The 24317-nt window shown below is 45.5% G+C and overlaps 1 pseudogene; it reads left to right on the top strand.

The window, feature by feature from the left end:
• Positions 1-370: 370 nt before the first annotated feature.
• On the top strand, positions 371-1438 carry LOC136521331 (protein G1-like2; annotated as a pseudogene).
• The last annotated feature ends 22879 nt before the right edge of the window (positions 1439-24317 follow it).

Here is a 24317-nt window from a genome sequence, read left to right as displayed (position 1 = left end):
AACTCGCCCTATACATCTTAAACCTTTCATAAGGAACAGGATTATTCGCCGCAAGCGTCACATGCTCTCTCAGCTGCAACACAGGGAAGCAGACGCGCATCGTTTTTTTTTTTTTTTTTTTTTTAGAAATCATCGCTACACCACCTTGTACCGCTAGCGATCTCGTCGACGGACGACGGCACGTCAGATGGGCCGCCACGGCCACCGTCCTCGTCGCCCTCCTGCGGCCGCGGCGTTCCCTCCGCCGGCGCACGCGGTCGGTTACCCCGAGGCCGAGGACGACCTTCCTGGTGACACCGCCACCGGGAGCTTGAGGTGGCCGGCGTTCCAGGAGTCCGACAGTCTCGCCCCGCGGGCAAGCCAGGACGGCGAGTTCACCGATGCCGCGGACGCGGACGCACCGAGCCATGCGCCGCCGCCGCCGCCGTCGACGCCCGTCTCCGCGAGCAGAAGCGGCGGGCTGGCACGAGTTCGGGCAATACCTGCGCAACCACCGGCCGCCGCTGGAGCTGGCGAGGTGCAGCGGCGCGCACGTGCTGGAGTTCCTGCGCAACCTCGACCAGTTCGGCAAGACCAAGGTCCACGCGCCGGGGTGCCCCTTCTTCGGCCACCCGTCGCCGCCCGCGCCGTGCCCGTGCCCGATGCGCCAGGCCTGGGGCAGCCTCGACGCGCTCGTCGGCCGCCTGGGCGCCGCCATCGAGGAGCACGGGGGCCGCCCCGAGGCCAACCCCTTCGGCGCACGCGCCGTGCGCCTCTACGTCCGCGACAGCCAGGCCAAGGCGCGCGGCATCGCCTACGAGAAGAAGCGCCGGAAGCGGCCGTCCGCCTCGTCCCAGTCGTCGCCGCAGGCCGCGACGACCCCGCCGCAGCAGGCTGCTCCCGCCTCCTCGCCGGTCTTGTCGGACGCGGCCGCCGAGAGGGCCGACGTGCGGGTGCACGTGCCGGACGCCGGGCACCATCACCTGCACCAGCACCACTTCTTCATGCCACACCCGCAGTTCCTGCACGGGTTCAGCCTGCTTCCGGGCAACCCCGAAGCGGTGGCTGGCAATGGCAGTGGCAATGGCAATGGCAGCAGCAGCAGCGGGCAGCGGGGACGAGATAGCGCTGGCGATGGCGGCGGCGGCGGAGGCGCACGCGGCGGGGTGCATGCTGCCGCTGTCGGTGTTCAACTAGGCAGGCGTGTGGCCAAGCGAGGTAGGGCTTACACAATAGTAGATTATAATCCGGGTGCTTATCTAGTGTTAAGATCGATCTCATTGTCGCGATTGAGATGAACCGATCAACACACGTACGTACGTGCTGCTGTTCTTCAGGATTTCCTGCTCCCATCTCTTTTGGTTACATCATGCTCCTGCATTTCCTGCTGGAAAATAGTATTAGTAGCTGTGCTTGGTACTGTAGGGTTTGCAGAATCCTGCTTGGTTTGTGTATGCAATGAAATGAAATGAAATGAAATATATATATATATATATATATATATATATATATATATATACACACACACATACACGGTGATACATCCTAAATTATTTACTAAGACACGTCATGAGCATCGTGTTTATGGTACAATGCATGTGACGGAGTGTGTAGATCAATTTCTTATAACCTAAAATGACAAATAAAATATTAAATGAAAGTCGATTCAATAGCTCATGTATATCAAGTAGCGTTTAAAACTAATTTTTATTGAACAAAAACACTATAGAACATATGTGTAGCGCTTAAATAAAGTTTGGAATATGAACTTTACAGATGACAATAAAATACTTACTGTAGAAAAATAGCAATGCTAGCTAATATTTCTAATAGCCTAGAAATGCAACTTGAAATCAAATTCAGCTCATAGACTTAAAAGATTTTTAAGTGTATAGACAGCTAGACAATGCCATGTTTGGCGATTTATTTTGCGAAATCGGGTTAAGAAAAGGTAGTATGTTTTAGCTCGGGTTGGTAGCCTTATATGCCATCTTGAGCATGATAAAGATGGTTTAGGTCCAGAAGCAACCGTTTAGTTGTTATAGGCGCTTTAAATTTCGTGCACAACACGTTCTCAGGCAAGTTTACCGGGTGAGCGCGGTCACAATGTCTCGGGGGCACGATGTCGCCACGCCTGCTCGCTCTATGCGCGCAGTCGCGCATGTCCGGCTGCTCTAACCTGGCTGTGGCCTAGTCGCCATTGGCCTCTAGCACGCGCTTGTCCGAAGTGTCTACGCGTGCCTCCACGATCATGCCGACCACGTCCTGGCAAGGCGAGACCGAGACGAGCACACTTGCCGCCCCTTCTCTCTCTGCTGCTGCCGTCAAGCATCCCCATCAATTGGCCACCGAGTGATCACCTCCATTCAATTCAGCGCATCCACATCTTCACCATTAGGTGCTCTCGCTGCCCGACCCCACCCAGCCATGAAGAAGGCACTGCCAAGCTCCAATTTTAGAGTTTCCCCGCTGCCGTGCCGATAAGGCCACGTCCGGACGTGGATGTGGGCAGCCCTCCTACCGTCCCTCCCGAGCCAATTCACCTACACCACTAGCTTCACCTTGCCTCCCTCTTCACCTTGCGCACGCTAGTGGAACCGCTACCGCCTCCCCATCGCCGCTAACGCGACCGTGCCACCGCATGGCTCAGCCGCATGTGGCCACACCTCCTCCGCCATCCTTCACCCCAACCTTCACCTCGGCTAGGTCCATGGCAGTCTACTGATGCTCCCTCGCTAGCCAGTTAGATTCTTAGGTGCTCTAGATCGCCGGGGCAGCTGCGCCGCCACCGCGGGCTGCCGTGCATCTCTTGAGCTCGCTCTAGCACGTCCCGTCACCCCACGTTGCTGCTTGGTGTAGGCGGTTAGACCGTAGTTGAAGGTCAGCCCAACCGACGGGCCAGCATGAGCCTCTGGTGGCTGGCACGGTCACGCCGTGTCATCGCCCATCACGCCGTCGTGCACTGAGCCACCAGGGGGTGCGCGCGGGTGAATTAGGGAAAAGCCTGGGGGTTAAGTGAGAAGATCTAAGAGAGGAGAAAATAGTGTTAGTACTTAATTGTAAATTGGAAGAAGTTCGAGGTCTCTTTTGCAAAGTCGTCAACGCGCGTGGGACTCCCCTGCTGCGGGTGAAGGGTCGAGATGGCAGACTAAACGGGGGTGAATAGTCTTTTCTAAAATTAATTACGTCGGCTAACTGAAACAAGTGCGGAATTATAACTATTGGTCTAGCCAAGACTACACCCCTCTATCTATGTTCTCTAGCATCTTCCAAAGATACTAATCAAGCAACAAAGGTGTCGGGCTAGCTAAAGCTCACCTAACCAATTCTAGGAGCAAGGTCACACAAACCTATGCCACTAGTACTTTAAGCAACAAGGGAGCTCCTACACATGCTAGTAAGCAAAAGCACAAAGTCAACTAAGCTCACTAGTAATGCTCAATAACAAGGCAACCAATGCCAAATTAGAGAGCGCAATTACTTAGCTACACAAACTAAGCAATGTGACTAACAAGGTTACACAAACCAAATTAGCCACGCAAGGGAGCTACTTCTATGCTACACAAATAAGAAGGTAACTAGTAAGCTACACAAGCTAACTAATTACAAAAGCAACTACACAAGCACAATGTATATGAAAGTAATTACAAGCTTGTGTAACGGAGATGCAAACCAACGGGAAGAACAAGGTTGACACGATGATTTTTCTCCCGAGGTTCACGTGTTTGCCAGCACGCTAGTCCCCGTTGTGTCGACCGCTCACTTGGTGGTTCGGCGGCTAATTGGCATCACCCACCAAGCCCGCACGTCGGGCGCCACAAGAACCTACCCCGAAAGTGAGGGTAGCTCAATGACACGCTTTACTAAAGTTGCTCTTAGCGGCTCCCGCGGGGCGAGCACAATGCCCCTCACAAGCTCTTCTCCGGAGCACCGCACAAGCTTCGTGCGGGCTTCGACGGAGACCACCACCAAGCCGTCTAGGAGGTGGCAACCTCCAAGAGTAACAAGCACCACCCGCTTGCAACTCGATCACCTAGTGCCACTCGATGTAACCTCACGATGCAATCACACTAGAATCGCTCACTCACACAATCGGATGATCACTATCAAGTATGTGTGAGATGGAGGGCTCCTAAGCACTCTCAAGCATGGACACAAAGTCTCCCAAGGTGCTCAGCCCTGCTCAACACCAGCCATGGCCGAAGGCCACTTTTATTTATAGCCCCATGGGCTAAACTAGCCGTTACCCCTTCACTAGACGTTTTTTGGGCCGACCGGACGCAGCACCGGATGCACCGACCGTGCATACCGGACATGTCCGGTCGCTATACCGGATGTGTCTGGTAGCTGCCAGACTGCCACATGTCCGACCATTGCCTCCAACGGCTCTCTGACACGACGACCGGACGCTCAGCACAAAACGACCAGACGCTACATCGCTGCTTCCGGTCGAGTCCAGTAAGCCTCCAGGGCCGACCGGACGCGTCAGTTAGAAACTGACCGGACGCTGAGCCTCAGCGTCCGGTCGAGTACAGTAAGCACCCACCAATGACCGGACGCGTCCGGTCACACCAGACCGGACACTGCCAGCGTCCGATCGACTGCTCCACCGAACACCGACTTGCTGATTCACACCGGACGCGTCCGGTCGCTGAGTACGCCGCCAAATACCGGACGTGTCCGGTCACCATACCGGACGTGTCCGGTCACTCTATCACCAGCGTGACTAACTCCTTTTTGACTCTGTCTCCTTCACCCTTACTCAAATGTGCCAACCACCAAGTGTATCACCTTTTGCACATGTGTTAGCATATTTTCACAAACATTTTCAAGGGTGTTAGCCACTCAACTTGCCACGCCACTCGATCCTAGCGACGATGCAAAGTTAGATCACTCGAGTGGCACTAGATGACCGATATGCAAACAAGTTTGCCCCTCTTGATAGTACGGCCATCTATCCTAAACCCGGTCATAAACTTCTCTACACACCTATGACCGGTGAGATGAAATGCCCTAGGTTATACCTTTGCCTTGCGCATTCCATTCTATCTCCTCCAATGTCGATGCAACACATGCACCAACACGATCAACAATGATATGATCCACTTCATATCATCACGTGATCATATTGGTTCATCGATCTTGACTTTACTTGCTCTTCACTGTTGCCATCGTCCATCGGCGCCAAGTCTTGCTCAAGCTTCACCGCCACGTGGTCCATCACTCCAAAGCCTTTGACTTGCCCTTCACGCTTGCAACCGGTCCATCAAGCCAAGTCTTGTCTTGATCTTCTCCACCTTGATCACATGACTCAATGTCATGTCTCACGTGCATTTAAGCTCCTTCATCATTACATGTGTGAGCTTTGCAACATCTCCAAGCCATTTTTACCTTCATGGCATATGTTGCTCACACACATGTACCTGTGGACTAATCACCTGTGTATCTCACATAAACACAATTAGTCCACCTAAGTTGTCACTCAATTACCAAAACCAAACAAGGACCTTTCAGCGGGCCACCTCATGAGCGGACCGACTTCGTGTGGGCCGTGCCTATGGGCCACTGCGCGCACGCTGTGTCGTGCGGACCGCGTGTGTGGGCCACGTGGGAGATTTCATTTTTCTTTTCCTAAGGAATTAGAAATAATTTTCTAATTTAATTTTTGAACACATCTTTGGTAAATCATATAAAATCATGTTGGTGTTCAAAAATTGTGAAACAAATTTTGTTAGGTTTCTAAAATTGTGCTCTATCTGTTAGTGTATTTAGTTCATATATGTACATGTTGATACCAGGAGTTATTAAATCATTTGAAAATGTTTAATATTGTTAGGATAATTATTGTAGGAATTTTTGTGGTAAAATTGGTGATAGTTTTAGTCCTGAAATTTTTATAGTAGCTTCGTTGAATTATTATGTGCTCATGGTAATTTTTGTAGCCTTAGAATAGACTAAACATTAGGGTAGTTAAATGCTCTTTGTTTCAATATACATTAAATCATTAGTAGAAATAAAGATATATCCTTAATTTATAAAGCTAGGTGTTTGTTAGTTGAATCCAACACTTTGCTTGGTAAAGATGATAGTCAGTTTAGTACCTTAGGCATTAGAGCTAGATTAGTAGCTTAGTATGCGTATTCTTAGTTTAAGAGTTGCTGATGCCTAAATGCTATGTTGCATCATCATCGCATGCATGTAGAGAACGAGTTGGCGGAGAACGTGACCACCGACGATCACGAGTTCGAGGAGATCATCGAGGAGTATGAGGAGGAGATGGAGATTCTCGTGCAGGAGGAGGTCCCAGAGCCGCCACTGACTGACTCAGCTAACACCGTGCCTACCCAAGGTAAGCCCCGTTGCATAACCTCTATTTTATAATTCACCATATATAAATGTGTTGTGCATTTATGTAACAAGAATTTTATGGAAACCACATGCATAGATACACCTATCCTAAGAAACTTACTAGTGTAGGTTCGAGTAGATGCTAGTCTTAGGTCATCGGTAGCGTGAGTAACCTGTCGTTGCTCACAATATGGGATTATTATTACTCTCATAATAAACTGGTGAAAAAATGGAGATAGGGCAGGGATATGGTATGGGTATTGGTGGGTGTAACAGGTTGTGTTCCGCGGCTAACGAGGTTTAGCTTGAACACACTGTTTTCCCTATTCGTGTCGATTAAGGACCGTCCGTTGCTGTGCATGGTAGTCAGGTCACAGACTTATTATCCTGAGTACATACTTTCTTATGGGAGCAAAAAGGCTTGCTACGCTCTTGTCGTGGGTTCTGGCTCTTTCCGGACCGACTGATTGGAGACGGGGAAAGGTGGAGGTCTAAGCACCATATTGAGACCAGGTCTCAAGTGTGGGGGCTTGCAGTCCAAGTTTTGACGGGGACCTAGACCCCATGACAGAAGTTTAATGGGTTGGTCTTGTTTGTGCCTGGGGTACAAATGAGGCGTGTGTTTTGGAGTACCTAGCTGGGATACATTGTTTCGTGAATCGCTGTTTTCGTGAGATGGTATGACTTGGCTATGGTCTAGCACTATAGTAAGAACTAGAAGATGAAAGATGGTGAAATGGTTCTGATTGCTCAACCCTTGCTTGAAAGTAGAACGGGTGCTTACCTAGAATGGTTAGCTAATGAAGTAATCATGACTGCTAATAAAACTTGACTGTAAGGATGAACTATTAGTAATGCTTTCCGCAAACAAAAAGAAAACAACAAACCCATATTGCCTATCATATGCTTAAGAGTCAGGAAACTATTCCCACTAGTCGGGTAAGTCTTGCACGTACATTGTATACTCAGGGTTTATTTTACCCCTATTGCAGGTGTAGCTTGAGGAGTAGCTCTTGTGTGGAGGATTCTTTTGGTGGGCACCGACGGATCCTTGTATCATTTTCGCTAGATGTTTATTTTCATTCCATTGTTTAATTATCGCACTCTAAACTCTGGTATTGTAATAAATAATTTCCAAGAACTCTTGTTGTATGAAATGGGCTAAGTGTTGTAAGATCGTACTTATTATTGGATCATGGCGGTAAAATGTGGATTGTTTCGAGTTCTCCCTTAGGGTGGGCTCGACGAAACTGTCCGATGTAGCTAACTTTCGGGGTGCATAGTGTCTAGTGGAAGACGAGCGCCTCCGAAAGCGTGCTATTTTGGGCGGTTCTGCCACAGGTGGTATCAGAGCCAATAACGAGTCTACGAGTTTAAAACTCTTTTCAAAACCTAAAATTTGACCAATAAAAGCTTTGTGAAAAGTAGGATGCGAGAAATTATGTAAATAAGTATAAGCCCTGGTAATATGGTCTATCTAGGATAGTGGCACTGGTTTTATCTAATCAATCTTCTACAGGTACACTAACTTATGATGTGTAAGAATCGTTTAGCATATAGGAAGTGAGTGTGCGTTGTGCTAAAAATTATATACGAATGCCGCTATATTCCAGCTTGAGCGAACGAATAGGTCAATCCATGCATCATGAAAAGAGAATCTTACTTAAACTAAACCCCCCCACATGTATAAATTGGGTAGTAAATTGATAGGACTAGAAATAAAGAGAAATGCTTTAACTCTTAAGGAAAAGTTCTTGCGTGTAACCATTTATTAGGTCTTATCTTCTCTTTAGCCTTTTATTTCTAAATATGGAGGCCTTTGTCCCTAATGGTGGGTTCCTATCTGTTTTACAGATGAACCTATGGTCTGGTGGCGGGAACACCAGTGTTAGGACGGGCTATGGTCTTGGTGAAGACTAGGGCGAAAATGGTCGTTGCGATGATCATGGCAATGCCAACGGGGAGAGCCACAAGGCCCCACTCCTTGGTCCTCCTCCGCCACCACCACTGCCTCCGATGACCTATGCTGAGATGTGAGATATTGGCTGCTCATCGCGAGTCAACCCCTGCCCTTGAGATGTTGGCACAGGCTATTGGTGGCTTCGCCCATGGAGGCCTTGGTGGCAATGGCGGGAACGAGGGTGGTGCTCGTGGTCCCGAGAGGCCCTGTTCCTATCAAGACTTCTTGGGGACACACCCACCCATGTTCACGCCAACTGCTAAGCCTCTAGACGTGGAGTATTGGCTTCGTATTCTAGAGCAAAAGTTTCAGCTGCTCAATGTGACTGATGAGCAGAAGGGTGCGCTTTGCCGCATAGCAGCTTTTGGGATCTGTCAGTGCTTGGTGGGACACTTTCAATGCCATGCAGCCTGTGGACCACCATGTGACTTGGTAGGAGTTTACCACTACTTTCCGTCAGTACTATATTCCTGCTAGTTTGCTGAACATGAAGTTGTCCATGTTTCTGGAGCTGAAGCAAGGACACCATGACTGTTATGGAGTATGTGAACAAGTTCAACCATCTTGCACAGTATGCTAGAACTCACGTGGATACTAATGAGAAGAAGATGGACCGTTTCAATCATGGTCTCTCTTGCATCTTGCAAGAGAATTTGTAAACATGGGGCTATCAGACCTTTGGTGCTTTGATGAATGCGGCCATTGCTATGGAATGACTTCAACGTGACTCTCTGACTGAGTGGAAGCACAAGAGGGTGATCACTGGGTCTTCTAGTCACCCACAGTCTCAGAAGGTACAGGTTGTGAGGAGGGTGTCCTATCCCTCTTCGGGTGGACAGTCGTCTTGCTAGACTCAGTAGACTCACCAGGTACCTCCCACTCAGTACCGTGCACCTACTCAGCAGGTGCAGCAGCCTCAGGGACAGCAGGTTCTGTCTCGTCAAGGACAGAGGAACAATCTGGGTGCTTGTTTCAAGTGTGGCAAGGAAGGCCACTATGCTCGTGAGTGCCCCTAGAACCAGCTTACTCAGTCTTCTCAGCATTCAGCCAACTCTCGTTTGGTCAAGAGGACTATCATCAGGAAGAAGGTGCTCGTGAGCCGCTCGGGATAGGTTAGCTTCACTGAAGCCGAGGAGATCCTGCTAGGAGAGCCTATGATGGCTGGTATGTTCACCACTGATTCCCACCCAGCATATGTTTTATTTGATTCTGGTGCATCACATTCATTCATGAGTATGGGGTTTGCACAAAGGCACAATATATCTACTATGGCTATTCCTATTGCCTATAGAATCAGAACCCTAGGTGCGCAGTTGTGCGTTAAAACTCAGACGGACATAGTAAGACTAGTGCTAGCAACTCACTCTTATCCTCTCCAGTTCATGGTGCTGCCTGGACAAGGCATAGATGCAATTCTGGGAATAAACTGGATGAGAACTTATGGGGTAGTCCTAAACCTTAGACAGAGAATTGTTGAGTTGAAGCTTCCTTCTTCCAAGGATAGAATGTTTCTCCTTATGCCTTCAGTCCCCACCTTGCCAATTGTTGCTCATGCTGAAGCTTCTCCTAACCTTGCTTCTATTCCTATGATCTGTGAGTTTTTGGATGTCTTTCTCGAGGATCTACCGGGGTTACCACCGGACCGAGATGTTGAGTTTGCCATTGAGTTAGAACCTAGTACTGCTCTTATTTCACGGTGTCCTTACCGCATGGCTCCAAAGGAATTGGCTGAGATGAAGAAACAGTTAGAAGAATTGTTGGAGAAGGGATTCATCCATCCTAGCTCTTCACTATAGGGTTGTCCAGCTATTTTTGTGAAGAAGGACGACACTCTTCAAATTTGTGTGGATTATCACCCTCTCAATGTGGTAACCTTTATGAACAAGTATCCTTTACCTCATATTGATACTTTGTTTGATCAGTTGGCTGGTGCAAAAGTATTTTCGAAGATTGATGTTCGTTCTGGTATCACCAAATTAAGATCCGCCCACAAGATATACCAAAGACAACTTTCTCTACTAGGTATGGGCTTTATGAATACCTAGTCATGAACTCTGTCTTTATGCTGGAGTTGGACAAGTTTGTAGTGGTGTTCATTGATGATATTTTCATATACTACAAGAATAATAAAGAGCATGCACAACATCTTCGGATAGTCCTGACTCGATTGCGGGAACCCAAGCTATATGCCAAATTCAGCAAGTGTGAGTTTTGGTTGGATCTAGTGCAGTTTTTGGGACATGTCCTAACACCTAATGGCATCATTGTGGATCCTGGCAAGGTGCAGGATGTGTTAAATTGGAAATCTCCAAAGTCAGTACATCAGATTCGTCAGTTCCTTGGTCTGGCTGGTTATTATCAGCGCTTCATCCCTGAGTTTTCTAAAGTAGCTCAACCAATGACCAAGTTGCTCTAGAAGGATGTCAATTTTGTATGGAGTCCGGCTTGTGAAGAAGCTTTCCAAGCCCTGAAGAAGTTTCTTACCTCTGCTCTTGTTCTTGTCCAACCAGATATTGATAAGTCATTTGATGTGTATTATGATGCCTCTAGGACTAGACTAGGATGTGTGATTATGCAAGACGGACGTGTGATTGCTTATGCTTCACGTCAACTGAAAAAGCATGAGTTGAATTATTCCACCTATGATTTAGAGCTGGCTGTAGTTGTGCACACTCTAAAAATTTGGAGACATTACCTGTTGGGAAATAAAGTACATATTTTTATGGATCACAAGAGCCTCAAATATATTTTCACTCAGTCTGAGCTGAACATGAGACAACGAAGGTGGCTCGAGCTAATCAAATATTACAATTTAGAAGTTCATTATGACCCTATAAAAGCTAATGTAGCAGCTGATGCCTTAAGTCAAAAGTCGCATCAAGTTGAAGAAGAATCTTTGTCTCTCAACCATTCTGAGGTGTTAGCCCATATTGCTCTAGTTTTAGATTTGCTTGAGCAAATTATTATAGAGCAAAGGCAAGATGCTTCAAAAATCGCCCATATTGCTCTAGTTTTAGATTTGCTTGAGCAAATTATTATAGAGCAAAGGCAAGATGCTTCAAAAATTCCGCATATCAAGAAGTTAATTGCCGAAGGGCGTGGTCCTCATTTTAGTGTTGATGATCAAGGTGTAGTGAAGTTCAAGAACCGTTTGGTGGTTCCCTCAAGTGATGAGCTTAGGAGAAAAATTTTGGATGAAGCTCACAACTCCAAATTATCCATTCATTCAGGAAGTAACAAGATGTATCATGATTTGCGTCACTTGTATTGGTGGCCAAATATGAAACAGGATATTACCAAATACATCTCATAATGTGATATTTGTGGAAGGGTTAAGGCGGACCATATACGTACGCCTGGATTTCTGCAGCCATTGTCTATCCCTGTTTGGAAATGGAAGGATATTTCTATGGACTTTGTTGTGGGTTTGCCCCGCATAGCAAAGGGTTATGATTCCATTTGGGTCATTGTGAATCGCCACACCAAGTCTGCTCATTTCCTTCCGGTGGATACAAGGTATTCAGCCAAGAAGTATGCTAAGTTGTATTTTGATTGGGTTGTGACCCTACATGGAGTTCCTCTTACCATTGTTTTGGATAGAGGGTCAGTTTTTGTCTCTTGCTTCTAGGAGCATCTCTAGAAGTGTCTCCAGTACTCATCTTCTCAGAAGTTCAGCTTATCATCCACAAACTGATGGTCAAACAGAAAGGGTGAATCAAGTACTTGAAGACATGTTGAGAGCTTGTGCCATTTCTTATCCAGAAAAGTAGGACGAATGCTTGACTTATTTGAGTTTTCCTATAACAATAGCTATCAAGAGAGCATTCAAATGGCACCTTTTGAGGCCCTATATGGTAAGAAATGTAGGACACCTCTTAACTGGGTTGAAGTGGGTGACCGTGGGTACTTTGGACCTGATTTTATCAAAGAAGCAAGAGAATAGGTTAGTGTTATTCAGAGTCATTTGAAAGCGGCTCAGAACCGTTAGAAAGGTTATGCGGACAAGATGAGAAGGCCCTTGCAGTTTGAAGTTGGTGACCATGTGTACCTAAAAGTATCCCCGATGAGTGGTGTGCATCGGTTCGGAGTCCATGGAAAGTTAGCTCCTCGTTATGTTGGACCTTATAAGATTTTGGAGCGATGTGGTTCGATTGCTTATCATCTCCAACTTTCGGATATTTTGTTAGCAGTACATAATGTCTTTCATGTTTCCCAATTAAAGAAGTGTTTACGAGTTCCTGAGGAAGTGGTGGAAATTGAAGGACTCCCTATCCAACCTGATTTTTCTTATATTGAGCATCCCATCAAAATCTTGGATGAAAAAGAAAGAGTAACTAGAAACGAAGTGGTGAAATTTTATAAAGTCCAGTGACAAAATCATTCGGAGGACAAAGCAACTTGGGAATAGGAGAGTTATATTCTGGAGCATTATCCCCATCTTCTCCTCGGTGTGACAAGGTAATAGTTTATGTTAAAAGTTTACTCTTACCCTTTTCCCACACTAGGCACTCACATGAAATCTCAGGACGAGATTTTGTTTAAGGGGGGGAGAGTTGTAATACCCTTGGTGTTACACCCTAAATCATTTACTAAGACACATCATGAGCATCATGTTTATGTGATAATGCATGTGACGGAGTGTGTAGATCAATTTCTTATAACCTAAAATGACAAATAAAAATGTTAAATGAAAGTTGATTCAATAGGTCATGTATATCAAGTAGGGTTTAAAACTAATTTTTATTGAACAAAAACACTACAGAACATATGTGTAGCGCTTAAATAAAGTTTTTAATATGAACTTTGTAGATGGCAATGAAATACTTGCAGTAGAAAAATAACATTGCAAGCCCACATTTCTAAAAGCCTAGAAATGCAACTTAGAATCAAATTCAGCTCATAGACTTAGAAGTTTTTTAAGTGTATAGACAGCTAGACAATGCCATGTTTGGCAATTTATTTTGTGAAATTGGGTTAAGAAAAGGTGTTATGTTTTAGCTCGGGTTGGTAGCCTCATATGCCATCTTGAGCATGGTGAAGATGGTTTAGGTCCAGAAGCAACCGTTTAGTTATTATATGCGCTTTAAATTTCATGCACAACACATCCTCGGGCTAGTTCACCGGGTGAGCGTGGTCACCATGCCTCGAGGGCACGACGTCACCACGCCTGCTTGCCCTGCGCATGCACGTGCGCTGCAGCGCGTGTCTGGCTGCTCTGACCTGGCTGTAGCCTAGCTGCCACTAGCCTCTAGCGTGCAGAGCCATAGCTGCTGCTTGTGTAGCCAAGCGGTCCTGCCACTGGCCCCGCTATGCTGCCGCACTGTCGACCCACCCCGCGTCGCGACGCTGCCACTGCCAGTGTCGTCGCATCACCGTCGCTTCCACACCTATCCTCTCCACCTCTACACCGCTGCCAGCCCAGTTCGAGGCCGCCACTTCCATGAGCATGTGGTCGGGATCGCCGTCGCCTTGTCATTTATGGCTCTGTGGCCACGCGAGCCATGTCGGTCGAGGACGTGCGCACTTGTCCAAAGTGTCTGCACACGTACCTCCACGATCATGCCGACCACGTCCCGGCAAGGCGAGACCGAGACGAGCCACTTGCTGCCCCATCTCTCTCTGCTGCCGGCGTCAAGCCATGCCATCAATTGGCCACCGAGTGATCACCTCCATTCAATTCAGCGCATCCACGTCTTCATCCTCAGGTGCTCTCGCTGTCCGACCCCACCCAACCATGAAGAAGGTACTGCCAAGCATGAATTTTGGAGTTTCCCCGCCGTCGTGCCGATAAGGCCGTGTCTGGCCGTGGATGTGGGCAGCCCTCCTACCGTCCCTCCTGAGCCAATTCACCGGCACCACTAGCTTCACCTTGCCTCCCTTTCCACCTTGCGCATGCCAGTGCAACCGTTACTACCTCCCCGTCGCCGTTGACGTGACCGTGCCACCGCGATGCGCCGCCGCATGGCTCGGCCGCACGTGGCAACACCTCCTCCGCCATCCTCCACCGTAACCGTCACCTCAGCTTGGTCCACGGTAGTCTACTGATGCTCCCTCGCTAGCCAGTTAGGTTCTTAGGTGCTCTAGATCGCCGAGGCAGCTGCGCCGCCATCATGGATGGCCGCGTGTCGCTGCAGCTCGCTCCAGCGCGTCCCGCCGCCCCACGTTGCTGCTTGGTGTAGGCGGTTGGACCATAGTTGAAGGTCGGCCCGACCGACGGGCCATCGCGAGCCTCAGGTGGGCGGCACGGTCGCGCCGTGTCATCGCCCACCGCGCCACCGTGCACTGAGCCGTCGGGGGGTGCGCGCGGGTGAATTAGGAAAAGGCCAGGGGGTTAAGTGAGAAAGTCCGAGAGAGGAGAAAATAGTGTTAGTACTTAATTGTAAATTGGGAGGAGTTTGAGGTCTCTTTTGCAAAGTCATCAACGCGCGTGGGACTCCCCTGCAGTGTCGCGCAGACCGCACGTGTGGGGCGCATAGAAGATTTTGTTTTTCTTTTCCTAAGGAATTAGAAATAGTTTTTCTAATTTAATTTTTGAGCTGATCTTTGGTAAATCATATAAAATTATGTTGGTATCCAAAAATTGTAAAACCAATTTTTTAGGTTCCTAAAATTGTGGTTAAATGCTTACTGTAATTTTTGTAGCCTTAGAATAGACTAAACATTAGGGTAGTTAAATGCTCCTTGTTTCAATATACATTAAATCATTAGTAGAAATAAAGATATATCCTTAATTTGTAAAGCTAGGTGTTTGTTAGTGAACCTAACACTTTGCTTAGTAAAGATGATAGTTAGCTTAGTACTTTAGTCATTAGAGCTAGCTTAGTAGCTTAGTATGCGTATTCTTAGTTTAAGAGTTGCTGATGCCTAAATGCTAAGTGTTGCATCATCATCGTATGCATGTAGAGAATGAGTTGGCGGAGATCGTGACCACCGGCGATCACGAGTTCGAGGAGATCATCGAGGAGTACAAGAAGGAGATTCTCGTACAGGAGGAGGTCCCGGAGCCACCACTGACTAACTCAGCTAACACCACGCCTGCCCAAGGCAAGCCCTGGTGCATAACCTCTATTTTATAATTCACTATATATAAATGTGTTGTGCATTTATGTAACAGGAATTTTATGGAAACCACATGTATAGATACACCTATCCTAAGAGTCTTACTAGTGCAAGTTCGAGTAGATGCTATGCTTAGGTCATCGGTAGCGTGAGTAACCTACCGTTGCTTATAATAGGGGATTATTATTACTCTCATATTAAAATAATGAAAGGAAAAATAGAGACAGGGCAGGAATATGGTATGTGTATTGGTGGGTGTAATAGGTTGTGTCCCGCGGCCAACCGGGCTTAGCTTGGTTACACTATTTTCCCTATTTGTGTCGATTAAGGACCGTCCGTTGCTGTGGATGGTAGTCAGGTCATAGACTTATTATCCTGAGCACATACTTGCTTATGGGAGCGGGAAGGCTCGTTACGCTCTTGTCGTGGGTTCCGGCTCTTGCCGTATCGACTGGTTGGAGGCGGAGAAAGGAGGAGGTCTAAGCACCATATTGAGACCGGGTCTCAAGTGTGGGGGCTTGGAGTCCAAGTTTGGACGAGAACCTGGACCCCGTGACATGAGTGTAATGGGTTGGTCTTGTTTGTGCCTGGCGTATAAACGGGGCGTGTATTTCGGTGTACCCAGCTGGGATACATTGGTTCACAAATCACCGTTTTCGTGAGACGGTACGACTTGGCTATGGTGTAGCACCGTAGTAAGAGCTTAAAGATGGTGAAATGGTTCTGATTGCTCAACCTTTGCTTGAAAGTAGAATAGGTGCTTACCTAGAATGGTTAGCTAATAAAGTAATCATGACTGCTAATAAAACTTAACTGTAAGGATGAACTATTAGTAATTCTTTTCGCAAACAAAAAGAAAACAACAAACCCATATTGCCTATTATATCCTTGAGAGTCGAAAAACTATTCCCACTAGTCGGGTAAGTCTTACAAGTACATTGTGTACTCAGGGTTTATTTTACCCCTATTGTAGGTGCAGCTTGAGGAGTAGCTCTTGTGTGGAGGATTCTTCTGGTGGGCACAGAAGGATCATTGTATCATTTCTGCAAGATGTTTATTTTCATTCCGTTGTTTAATTACCGCACTCTGAACTCTGGTATTGTAATAAATAATTTCCAAAAACTCTTGTTGTATGAAATGGACTAAGTGTTGTAAGCTCGTACTCGTACTCATTATTAGATCCTGACGGTAAAATAAGGATTGTTTCGAGTTCTCCCTTGGGTGGACTCGACGGAACTGTCCGTTATTGCTAACTTTCGGGGTGCTTAGTGTCTAGTGGAAGACGAGCGCCTCTGAAAGCGTATTATTTCGGACGGTCCTGCCACAATATAATATAATGAAAGGCTTAATATAATTTCCAGGCTAATGTTCTTGGTGCTCTATTGGATCTCTGATTCTTGGGTCTTTTTGTACAAGCTGAGAATCCTGTTATAATTAATATGAAAATTCAAGATAATTTGGAACAAAGAACCTACAAACTGGGAAACACTTTCATTCAGACTCTCAGGCCTCGTACAAAACTAAAGGATTAGCCAAATACTCGTGATCAAAGAGAACAGCTAGGGCAGACTTTAGATTTTATTAGGCGGCTAACCATAAAGTGTTTCTTTTGCGATGTTCAAACATACTATATATGTTATTTGGACACATAATTTACTCTCCAAATCATCATTTAGAAAGTTATTTAGGTAAAAATTGCTTTATATGTCTTTGTATACTCTAACGGGTATCTTGTGCGCACTCTAGCGAAAAATCCTCGGAGAATAAAGGATATTTATATTTGGAGATCCACTTTTAAAGGTTGTTTGAGGATATTTTTAACAAAATCTTTATTTGTATAAATTAGGAAGGATATAAAGAGTAAGTAATGCTGGACAAGTGGACACATAAATCAGAGAAATTTTGGCTAATTTGTGCCTAGGGAAAAAGTGAAAAATTACCGTATGGCCTATATGTCATTTGGGTCATGAATTTTGCTGCATAAGCTCTATTGTTTAAAAAACTACTCTGTTACACAAATGTTTATAAAGTTCATCAGTATATATCTATTAGAGCAATTTCAATAGAACCTCTACTTAGGCCTTTATCTAACTTTTGGGTGCAGAAAAAAAAACTCACTCCAAACAACCTTTTGGCACCCAAAAGAGGAGGCATCCTAATTTCCACCCTCGGGCTCCCGTTGCTGGGACTTAGAAGTCATCCTAGAGCATCTCTATTAGATTGAGAAAAACAATTCCTTTTCTCTAAAAATTGAGATACAGGGGATGATATAGAAAAAAAAACCCTCTATGAAATCTCCTTTATCAATCCCCCTTTTTCCATATTTTTTCTCAATTTCTCAAAAAGTCTTTCTAAAACTCACTCTTTGAATTATCGTTTGGAGAGTCATTTGCATAAAAATTGATTTATATATCTTTCCTCTCTCTAGCAGTTTTTCTATATCTTGTGTAGAGTCATTCTCGTTTTTTATCTTTGTCTAGCGTGAAATCCAGAATAAAAGCTATGATTGAATAACTAAATAAAGAAGCTGTTGGACAATGCTTTTTCATCAATATCTAGTAATTAGGAAGGATATAAATAGACTCATAGAGTTGCTCTAAGTTTAATAACATTTAAAATATATGTGACATGATAAATGTGAGTTGTTGATAAATTTTGATAGCGAACAAATAGCAGCAAAAATCTTCTTGGCAACCAATTTTAGCCGGCGCCCAATCAGTCAAGCTCGTAATAGTCCCGGCCGGCACTTTGGCAGATCGTACTGTACAAAAGAATCTCCAATCAGTCAGGATAGGTTTGTGTAATAACATGCATTTAGAAATTGCAGGCGGGACAAAACCCTTGAAACGCCACATAAAAATATATTTTTAGGCTGGTTCTCTTAAGCAAACGGTCCCTGAAACTCCTTTAAGTGTATTCATGAACCATCTCTAAAAATTTTGTGTTAAGCCCAAATTTATAAAGGACCTTCCAGAAACCATCTATATGGACGGTTCTCTTAAACAATAATTGTGCAGTACTCTCCCATTTCCAAATTGTAAGAAGTGTTACATTTTTCTAGATTCATGACTTTTACCGTGTACTTAGATATACACTGTCCATATTTATAGTAAACGTAATGTATCTAAAAAATCAAAATATTTTATAATTTAAAACGGAGGGAGCAGTACAGAACACTATTGCATGCCAACCATTTTTAGAGAGGTAGGGATACGTGGATCATCATGGCGGCCATTTTCACGTCCTTTTTTTCTTCATGAGTAGCCATTGACCCCCATCCACTACGGAGAGTAGCACATGGATGGATCAATTACCAAATACTACTTCCAGCTGCTGCTGCTGCGACTTGGTGGTCGCTGCCGCCGGCGCTGCGCCAATCAAACCATTGGCCCCAAATACAAGCATCATCGCTCTCAGCAGAATGCGTGGCACCGACGCGACTGATCGACAATCGATTCACATGTGCAGCAAACAAAGCCATCTCCAGTTCATCTCTCGAAAGATAGAGGAAAAGAAACTAGCTAGCGTTTGGTCAATGGTCACGTTGAAGGGGGGTTGCATTGCATGCATTGGCTACCTGTGTGTCTTCTTCTCGATTCGCCTTTCTAGCTCCTCGACCTCGATCGAGGTGATGGAACGGCCGCGGCCATATGGGAGCCCGTGTGCTTTCTTGTGCTCGATGATTAGGGCTAGGGGCAAGCACCAAGCGGGCAGTAGATTCACAAATCATTTGATTGCTGAAGGCCGAAAAAAAAAGGATTTCACTCATTGCCCTGATCATCATCAGACCCACCCGATATGTGTGTGTCCTAGGATCTTCGTCTTTTGCACACGGCTAATCAGCAATGACACTGCGGGCCGGCCGGCCTTATTGCGTGTCCTATCTTCTACGGAGTACTACTGCTGCAAGACAGCAAGAATGCAGTGCTTGTCCGGTTTCAGCTAACTACAGAACTACTGCTACCTCTGTCCTGAGAAAAAAATACGACTCTAGATGCATTCTCGGTATAAAATATCCAAAATTTAACCAATAAATGTATAGGTAACAATATTAATATTTTTGGCACAAAACAAATATATTATGATTATCTCATGACAAATCCAATAATAATTATTTGTTGTCATAACTATCTATACGTTTTTTTATATATAATTGATCAAGCTTGAGATATTTTAACGTGATATTGTACTAGAGTTGCATTCTTTTCGAGACGGGGGTTACTAGCTATGCCACTTAATTATGAAGAAAATTGATTCGTAAAAAAAAACATCCATTGAGCACAAGTGAAGGACAATCATGAATCTAAATTACTTTAGATGTATTTATGAGATTTACATCCAAGTGACCATTTACTAGTACTCCCTCCATCCGGAATAAAATCAATTTCTAGAGTTGTCTAAAATCAAACATATTTAAGTTTAACCGAATTTAAAGAAAATAATGCTGAGATTTATGACATCGAATTAATATCATTAGATACACCATAAAATACATTTTCATAATATACTCATTTGGTGTCACAAATACGTGTGCTCTTTTCTATAAAATTACACAAACATAAAAAAGTTTGATTTTAGATAATTATATGGGTTTATTTCGGGAAGGGAAGGGAGTATCACTCAAATTGAACTTGTACGTGTAGTGATGCTCTAAAGCATAAATGCCATACCCATCATGCGCCTTCATGTATGTTGTTTTGCATTTAATTTGGGCAGACACATGTGATATTTTTACTTAAATTGCCCATGCTAAACAGAGTACTCGCTCAGGCGGCCCTTGCTTCCGCAAAGCCCTGGCCCCTGGGAGTCTGGGACTGGGAGTCTCAGGTGGTGTAGTACAATGCTACACAAGCCGGTGGCTGTCTCACAGTGTCTGGCGGGACAGATATCTGGATTCTTGTCCAGCATGGATTATCAAAACATACAACTGCTAGTAGTTGCTCCCCTCTCCTTTTCAAACAGATTCCCATCCATGGTCACGGAGCATGATATGCACTGTGCACACATACAACAGTTGGTAGCAGCACTAATAAACAAGTCCAAAATGCGCTAGGCTTGGTCGTCATTGCTCAAGCATGCAGTCAAGCTCAGAAGCCTGCATGATTAACATAAACATAACAAAAAAATGGCAAATGGGCATATAGTACCCAATTGGGAAGTCTGGACTGCTGTGTAATCTCTCTCCCAAGTCCCAAGCACAAGAGGTGTCCATGGCAAGGTAGACGCTACTGCTGAGTGTTGACCAGCCTACTAAAAGCCACCGTCGTGCACCTGCACCATGCACACAAAGCAGTGGTCCTGGCTTTAGCAAAGTCTGTGAAAGTGGATCAGCAATGTTAGCTTCAGAGGACGACGACAAGGCATAGTGGTGTGTACTGTTAGATATTATGGGCTTGGCCCATTTATTTAATAACTCTATTAAACTCTATGGTCCGTACATGTGCATTAATGGTTTTATACCATATGGGAATTTAATCGAGAGGCGACTCTACTTAAATACTTGGTCATTGGTCGATCTATTTGAGAAGTAAAAGTGGATCACCTGGATGCCACACGCGCGCGCGCGCGCCGCCGCCGCCGCCGCCGCCCGGCCCGTGGGCGTGGCGAGGCAGGCGGGCGGCGGCGAGCGAGCGGACGGGCGGGCGAGGCCTTTATTTTTGAAACTGACGAATTGATTGGAGGAGTTTCTGGTAACTCCCGTGACTCCTGGCTCTCCGTCTCCATCTCTCCCACCGCAGAAGGGAGGTGTGACCCCTCGGTGCCGTCGGCTTCTCGTCTTCTGGCCTCTGCCTATAAATCAAATCCTCCCTTCTCGGTTAAAATCTCTTGGCGAAATACACCACTTTCCAGCAGCGCAAGTTCTTCCCGTTCCACCTCCGGCGAGCACCAGAGATGGAAGAGTAGGCCTCCGGAACGCATCTCCGTCGTGGGCTTCACCTGCTCGGGTGAAGACGGGCGATTACGTTTTTGGGGAGTGTCGGTGGTGGCACGACTACTCGCTGGTGAACCTGTAGCGGTGCCTCTTCACGGCATCCTTTTCTGCACTGCATCGAGCGGGACGACTACAACAGCAAAGCACCACCATGGCTTTTCCTGGTGCGAGCGGCTCCGCCGCAGGGTATAATCTCCTTCACCCTCTTCTGAGTTTCATTATCAGTATCATGATGTTCCTAGGCAATATTGCTTTAATATTCAACATGCTCTGTTTGGTTGATTTGGATGATTATGCTAGTACTGGTTTTCTGGTTCCTTTTAATTTTGTGATCATCATGATCTTAATATTTGAGAACACATCTTTTATATTTGTGATCATGTCTGTGATGCTTCAGTTATATAAAACGATCATGTCTGTGATGCTTCAGCTATGTAAAACAATGTTTCACATATGTTTCGGCTCTATAATTTGTCTTATCATCATGTTAACATTTGTCATGAACTGTTTCTGTCTTTTCATTCATGACTTCAGCTCTCTTTTTTATTGCGTTATTTTTATGGATTAAAATAAATATGAAAATGCCTTATTTCTCAACAATCCAAAAACGTAATTTCAGGCCATTTTCATCTGTTGGCTTTGCGGGCATGCTAAAGCCTACGCCGTTTGAGGGCACTCACTACAAGAGGTGGCGTGAGAAAGCCCTTCTGTGGTTGTCAGGCCATGCGCTGTGGTCATGTGCTCAATGAGCAGCCTGCTACTGTGAGATCCGATGAGGATGAGCAGGCTTGGGGACATGCTGAGACCATGTGCAAGGCTGCACTGTTGAGCATCATCAATGATTCTTTGGTTGATGCCTACATACCACTCCCGACTGGCAGAGCTGTGTGGGAAGCCCTTGAAGGCCCGGTACGGTCTTTCCGACGCCGGTTCTGAGCTGTACATCATGGAGCAGTTCCATGACTACAAGATGGTTGATAACCGTCCTGTAGTCGAACAGGCTCATGAGATACAGGGACTGGTGAAGGAATTGGAGCTGTACGGCTGTCCTCTTCCTGACAGGTTCGTGGCAGGTTGTATTATTGCTAAGCTGCCACCTTCCTGGACTGATTTTGCTACTACCTTGAAACACAAGAGGCAGCAGTTTAGCATTGCTGAACTTGTTGGCACTCTTGATGTTGAGGACAAGGCAAGAGCAAAGGATGTTAAGGGAAAGAGCAAGGGCGGGAATGGTGAGGCGACTACTAGTGCACATGTGGTGCAAAAGTTTCGTCCTAAGCCACAAAAGAAGAAGCCCCAACAGGAGCTTAAGCAGAAATCCACTACCTTCTTCAAGAAAGGTAATAATAAGAAGATGGGATTAGACAAGGCAAAGATGAACTGCTTCACTTGTGGGAACACTGGGCACTTTTCTAGAGAGTGTCCTGAGGCTAAGTGGAAGCCCCCACCAAAGGCGAAGACAGTCAACACCATTGAGACTGATGCAGACGCTGCTGGGTATGGTAATTTATCTGCATTTACAGTTTGTTCCTCACCTGATTGGTGGGTTGATACAGGTGCAAATATACATGTGTGTGCTGATAAGTCCTTGTTTTCTTTTTACCAGATCGGGAGGAGTGGAGCCTTGCTGATGGGGAATGGCGCGCGTGCTGGTGTTCATGGTGTTGGTACGGTGGATCTGAAGCTTACTTCGGGGAAGACCGTGCAACTCAAGAACGTGCATCATGTCCCCTCAATAAGGAAAAATCTTATTAGTGGCTCTCTGCTATGTCGAGACGGTTTTAAACTTGTGTTTGAGTCGAATAAATGTGTTATGTCAAAGTATGGAACCTTTGTTGGAAAAGGCTATGAGAGCGGAGGCTTGTTCCGCTTGTCTTTGGTTGATACTTTACCTCTTGCAGTGAATAATGTTGTTAATAACGTTAATGTTGAGATGAATGTTTGGCATTCTCGATTATGTCATGTTAATCTTGGTTGCATGTCCCGCTTAGCTGGTTTGAATTTAATTCCTAAATTTGACGTTGCCAAAAGCTCCAAATGTCATACATGCATTGAGGCAAAACAATCTCGCAAGCCTCACAAGGCAGCTGTGGCGAGAGAGTTGGCACCACTTGATCTCATCCATTCTGATATTTGTGAAATGAACGGAATTTTGACAAAAGGTGGTAAGAGATACTTCATAACGTTCATAGATGATTGCACTCGATATTGCTATGTGTACCTAATTAAAACAAAAGATGAGGCATTACATTATTTTAAAACCTTTAAAGCTGAGGCTGAGAATCAACTTGAAAAGCATATCAAACGGTTGCGGTCCGATCGCGGGGGAGAATATTTCTCTAATGAATTTTCTGAGTTTTGCGCGGTGCACGGTATAATTCATGAGAGGACACCTCCATACTCACCACAATCCAATGGGATTGCTGAAAGAAAGAACCGCACTCTAACTGACTTGGTGAATGCCATGTTGGAGACAGCTGGTTTATCTAAGGAATGGTGGGGTGAGGCAATTTTAACTGCGAATCATGTCCTAAATAGAGTGCCCACAAAGAACAAAGAAATAACTCCATTTGAGGATTGGGAGAAAAAGAGATTAAATATTTCTTATCTTCGCGTTTGGGGTTGTTTGGCCAAAGTGAACGTGCCAATAAACAAAAAGCGAAAGCTTGGACCAAAAACTGTAGATTGTGTTTTCTTAGGCTATGCCATTCATAGTGTGGGCTATCGGTTTTTAATAATAAATTCTAGTGCTCCTGATATGGCTGTTGGAACGGTCATGGAGTCTAGAGATGCCACGTTCTTTGAGAATGAATTTCCAATGAAAATAGGTGCATCTAGCATGTCTAGTCATGATCCTATTCCTGAACTTCATGAATCAAATATACACGCTGATGATAACACCCATGAGCTTGAGCAAAATCCTGAGGAGGATGATAATACTGTCACTCGAAGGAGTAAGAGGCAAAGAGTTGCAAAATCCTTTGGAGAAGACTTTATTATATATCTCGTGGATGACACTCCCACAACCATTTCTGAGGC

Source organism: Miscanthus floridulus, chromosome 18, assembly GCF_019320115.1.
Source record: "Miscanthus floridulus cultivar M001 chromosome 18, ASM1932011v1, whole genome shotgun sequence".
NCBI lineage: Eukaryota > Viridiplantae > Streptophyta > Magnoliopsida > Poales > Poaceae > Miscanthus > Miscanthus floridulus.
The sequence above is the reverse complement of the archived record's forward strand: the minus strand, read 5'-3'. Positions and strand labels throughout refer to the sequence as shown.